Source organism: Pipistrellus hanaki, assembly GCF_964339955.1.
Source record: "Pipistrellus hanaki genome assembly, chromosome: X".
Taxonomy (NCBI): Eukaryota; Metazoa; Chordata; class Mammalia; order Chiroptera; family Vespertilionidae; genus Pipistrellus; species Pipistrellus hanaki.
In genome coordinates, this window is record NC_140524.1 from 75661230 (window position 1) to 75667258 (window position 6029).

The following is a 6029-nucleotide window of genomic DNA, read 5'->3' on the forward strand; positions in this document are numbered from 1 at the left end:
CTTTCTGTAACTATACCAACTTTAGAGTTTTGATCCTGAATTCATTATTACACTAGATTTTATATGTAAGCTGTTAACTGAAGAAGACATATTTACAACATGCTTTATTGCTTCTTGATCAAAGGCTGTAAAGTAAGCCTCAGGAAGTAGTTTGTTGATACAGCTCAAGTAAGTAGAAAATTGAATTTCAGAAAATAAGTGGCTTTTAGGAATCTCCAAATTTACCTGATCTAGATAAGGATTTACACTTAACCAAACAGTTGAAATATTTTTATATGAAATACAGGCAGACCTTGTAGGTGCTGCATGTTTAGTTCCAGACTACCACAATAAAATGAATAATATGAATTTCTTGGTTTCCCAAGTGCACTTAAAAGGCATGTTTACACTGTACTGAAGTCTATTAAGTGCCATAACATGTCTAAAAAATAATGTACATATCTTTTTAAAAAAATATTTATGTATTGATTTCAGAGAAGAAAGGAGAGAGTGACAGAAATATCAGTGATAAGAGAGAATCATTGTTTGGCCTACTGTATGCTCCACACTTAGGGATTGAGCCTGCAACCCAGGCATGTGCCCTGACCAGGAATCAAACTGACCTCCTGGTGCATAGGTTGATGCTTAACCACTGAGCCATGCTTTCCAGGCCAATGTACATATCTTTTTCTTAATATATATATTAAGAAAAAAATATATATATTAAAAAATTATATATTAAAAATATTTTAATATATATATTAAAATATATATATATATATATATATATATTTTTCTAATTGGTTTTAGAGAGGAAGAGAAAGAAAGAGAGAAACATAGTGATGAGAGAATCATTGGTTGGTTGCCTCCTGCATATATATCCCCTACTAGGGATTGAGCCTGCAATCTGGGCATGTGCCCTTAACCAGAAATGAACCTGGAACCCTTCAGTCTGCAGGTCGGTACTAACTATTGCTGTCCTTGGCGAGGTAGCTCATTTGGTTAGAGTGTCATCCTGATACACCAAGGTACTGGGTTTGATCCCCAATCAGGTCACATACAACAACCAATGAATGCATAAATAAGTGGAACAACGTGTCTCCCTTCTCTCTCTAAAATAATTAAATACTTTATTGTAGGGGTGTCGAACTCAATCAGAGAAGGGGCCAAAATCTAAAATCCAGCCTAAATCGCGGGCCGAATGGTTTACTGAACAGTCATAAACTGACAGCGGAGTGCAGTGATGACAGCGTGGTGCGGGCCACATTGCAAGGCCTGGCAGGCTGGATTTGGCCCGCGGGCCTTGTGTTTGACATATGTGCTTTATTGCCTTTACCATGCTAACTTTACTGGCCTTGCCTTGATGCTGACTGGTGCAATCAGGTAGAGGCAGGTAAGTGGTTGGGAGCCAGTAGTCCTGGATTGTGAGTAGGGCCCCAGATTGGAGAGGGTGCAGGTTAGGCTGAGGGACATAGACCCCTGTGCAAAAATTTCATGCATCAGGCCTCTAGTTCTATAATAATAAAAGTGTAATATGCAAATCAACTGAACAGCAGAGCAACCTTCCGAATGACCATGATATGACATCCACTGGCGCCAGGTCAGCCAAGGCAGGTGTGATGTGATTGGTCAGGGGCCTGGCCATCGCCCCATGATTGCCCTGCAGAGGGAGGCCCAGGCCACCAACCAGTGGGTGGGCAGGGCTTACCTCTTTTTTCCCCCAGCACTAAGTCAAGCCCCGCCATGCAGGGAGTGTGCCCTGAGGTCCCCTGTCAAGGCCCGCTGGGCAGGGAGCATGGGCCTCAGGTCCCACAACCTTGTGCTGGGGCATGGGGTCCGGTCTCAGGTCCCTTGTAAAGCCCCACCAGGTGGGGGGGTGCATCCTCAGGTCCCTTCTGATTGCTTATTAAGGCTCTTTACGGGAACTCGGCCTCTGCTGTGGGCACGGCTATCTTTTTTTTTTTTTTTTTTTTACTAAATTATTATCTGTGTACATATCTTAACATTACCCTTCCTCCCATACATAACCTCCCTCCCCAGAGTTTTGTGTCCATTGGTTGTACTTCGGTTGATCTGTTATCTCCCCCAGATCTCGCTACCCTCCCCACTGTAATTTGGCAATCTGCTTGTTGCTTTACTGTCTCTATATCTATCTTTTGGTTCATCAATTTATAACGTTCTTTATTATCCATAAATGAATGAGGTCATGTGGTGTTTCTTTTTCATTGACTGGCTTATTTCACTCAGCATGATGTTCTCCAATTCCATCCAGGTTGCTGCAAATGATGAGAATTCCTTTTTTTATGGCAGCATAGTATTCCATTGTGTAGATGTACCAAAGTTTTCTGATCCAATCATCTGCTGACGGGCATCTGCTGTTTCCAGATTCTAGCTATTGTAGATTGTGCTGCTATGAACATAGGGGTGCATATATCCTTTCTGATTGGTGTTTCTAGTTTCTTGGGATATAATCCTAGGAGTGGGATTACTGGGTCAAATGGGAGTTCCATTTTCAGTTTTTTGAGGAAACTCTATATTGTTCTCCACAGTGGTTGTACCAGTCTGAATTCCCACCAGCAGGGGCACAGCCATCTTCTGTTATGGAATCCCTGCCTCTGCTGTGGGCGCAGCCATCTTGTTATGGCATGATGCTCAATTTGCATATTCCCTCTTTATTAGCTAGGATAGCCAAGATATGGAAGCAAACCAAGTGTCCATCAACAGTTGAGTGGATAAAGAAGATGTGGTACACACTTTTTTTTTATATATATATTTTATTGATTTTTTGCAGAGAAGAAAGGAGAGAGATAGTGAGCTAGAAACGTCGATGAGAGAGGAACATCCACCAGCTGCCTCTTGCACACCCCCTACCGGGGATGTGCCCGCAAACAACGTACATGCCCCTGACCGGAATCGAACCTGGGACCTTTCAGTCCGCAGACCGACGCTCTACCACTGAGCCAAACCGGTTTCGGCGATGTGGTACACACTTTAACAGTTGGTAACTCACTTAATTTTGAAAATGAACTGAATGGTAATAAACACTGACTTTATAATCATTCTAAATGTGTATACATTTTTGGGACACCCTGTATACAATGGAATACTACTCAGCTGAAAAAAAAGAATCTTACCTTTTGAGATAGCATGGATGGACCGAGAGGGTATTATGCCAAGTGAAATTAGACAAAGACAAATACTGTATGATTTCACTTATATGTGGATTCTAATGAGTAAAATAAACAAAATAGAAACACACTCATAAATACAGAGAACAGACTTGTTAGAGGGAAGAGGAGTTTGGGAACTGGATGAAAAAGGTGAAGAGATTAAGCAGTACAAATTGGTAGTTACCGAAGAGTCACAGAGATATAGATTACAACATGGGGAATATGATCAGTAGTGTCATGATAACTATATATAGGACTTGAGGTAGTGGGGGGACCACTCTGTAAGTGCATAATTCTCTGACCACTTTGTTGTACATCTGAAGTAGGTACAGAAAAATATTGTCATAGCTGGTTTAGCTCAGTGGATAGAGTGTCGGCCTATGGACTTAAGGGTCCTGGGTTTGATTCCGGTCAAGGACACATGCCTGGGTTGTGGGCTCAGTAGGGGGGTTGCAGGAGGCGCCCAATCAATGATTCTCTCTTATTGTTGATATTTCGATCTCTCCCTCTCCCTTCCTCTCTGAGATTAATAAAAATATATTAAAAAAAAGAAAATTATTGAATGTTAACTGTTCAAAAAACAAAAAATATGCAAAAAAAGTGTGTGTTTGAAGAATTTAGGTGATTTACTTTATAATCATTGCCAATTTTCATTTATTTATTAAAAAATTTAAAGTGTAAAAAAAAAATTAAAGTGTAGTGCTAAGGGTGAAGGGACAGAGGGCTGGCAGGCTCCAGCAACAACTGCCTAGAAGCATTGCCAATTTTTAAATGTTATTGAGGAATTATCAAGTATTTTAAAATTAGGGTGAACGCCATGAATCCCGTTCTTTTTATAAAAAAAATATATATTTTATTGATTTTTTACAGAGAAGAAGGGAGAGAGAGAGTTAGAAACATAGATGAGAGTCATCGATCAGCTGCCTCTTGCATGCCCCCTACTGGGGATGTGCCTGCAAGCAAGGTACATGCCCTTGACTGGAATCGAACACGGGACCCTTCAGTCCGAAGGCTGATTCTCTATCCACTGAGCCAAACCGCTTTTGGCCTGAATCCCATTCTTAATTTCACCCTAAAATATTATTTTAGGGGGTGTGTTCTGTTCTTTTAGATTATTATTTAGAACTAGGTACTATGGTAGTTATAGAAGCATAGATGTTGAATTTTCACACTCGTGACTATTTTATTGGAGATATTAATACCACTTTGTAAGCATTTTGGGGGTACCTATTAATTGTTCAACCCCAGACAACCTGATTACTTCCTTAAAACAAACTATTCCCTTCTGTTTGTAAAGCTCATTTAATTAATATTGTAGCCATAAAAAGTTATAATAAGCTTGTGCATTACAATGAAGATTCAGGTCGATGCATTTAGAGATATGATGTGTTTTATTATTATTTTTCTTTTTCCCCCCACTGATTTTTTATTAAGGAAGGGAGGGAGAGGGAGAGATTGTCTCTTGTAGGTGCAGGGACAGGAGATGAAACAAGAAACTTGGGTATGTGTCCTAACGGGGAATCAAACCTGCCACCTTTGGATGTACAGGACAATGCTCCAACCCACTGAGCAACACCAGTCAGGGCAGGACATGAGGTGTTTTAGAATGAGTGAATGTCTTTTTTTGAGGACCCAGGAAGTTGGCTGCAGGGTAATCACTTGTACGTGCTGCCTCTCACAACCACATCCGAGCTGCAACTGGGGATCCTATCTGAGACCTGAAAAAACCACAACTGTGGAGACCACTGAGCAGCTGTGGGGCCCCGACTGGTGTGGACACGCGGATTCCACAGAAAGGAGAGATCTACATAACGAGACATCCTGAAAAGAGACAACCTGGGAAGACAAAAACAAACAAACAAAAAAAAACAGCCCACAAATGAAAGAAAAGCAGGCATCACCAGAAAAGGAAGTAAACGAGTTAGAGGCAAGCAACCTACCAGAGCAAGAATTCAGAGTAATGATCATAAGATGGCTAGAATGAGTGAATGTCTTGGTGGCTGAGGATGTGCATGGTAGAGGATCTTGCAGTTTATTTTTTTATATATATATTTTTTTCATGTTTTATAAGTACACTTCTTTTTTTTTAAAAAAAATAAGTTTTTATTGTTCATATTATTACAAATGTTCCTTTTTTCCCCCCCACCATTGCTCTCCTCCACCAGGTTCCCACCCCACCCTCTGCCCTTTCCCCACTCCCCATTGTCCTCATCCATAGGTGCACAGTTTATGTTCAGTCTCTTCCCACGCCCCCCTCTCCCCTTTTCCCCAAGAATCGTCAGTTCACTCCCCTTCCATACCTCTGATTCTATTATATTCAACAGTTACTATTGTTCATCAGATTTTTTTTTTTAATTTCCTTGGTTTTTAGATTCACTTGTTGATAGTTACGTATTTGTTGTTCATAATTTTTATCTTTGTTTACTTTCTCTTCTGAAAGAACCCCCTTCAGCAATTCATATAATTCTGGTTTGGTGGTGATGAACTCCTTTAGCTTTTTTTTATTAGTGAAGCTCTTTATCTGACCTTCGATTCTGAGTGATAGCTTTGCTGGATAGATTATCTTTGGCTGTAGGTTCTTACTATTCATCACCTTGAATATTTCTTGCCATTCCCTTCTGGCCTGCATGGTTTCTGTTGAGAAGTCAGCTGACAATCGTATAGGTGCTCCTTTATAGGTAACTACCTTCTTTGCTCTTGCTTCTTTTAATATTCTCTCTTTGTCTTTTGCTCTTGGAATTTTAATTATGAGGTGTCTTGGTGTGGTCCTCTTTGGATTCCTTTTGTTTGGAGTTCTGTGCGCTTCCTGGACTTGTAAGTCTAATTCTTTCACCAGGTGGGGGAAGTTTTCTGTCACTATTTCTTTCAGTATGTTTTCGA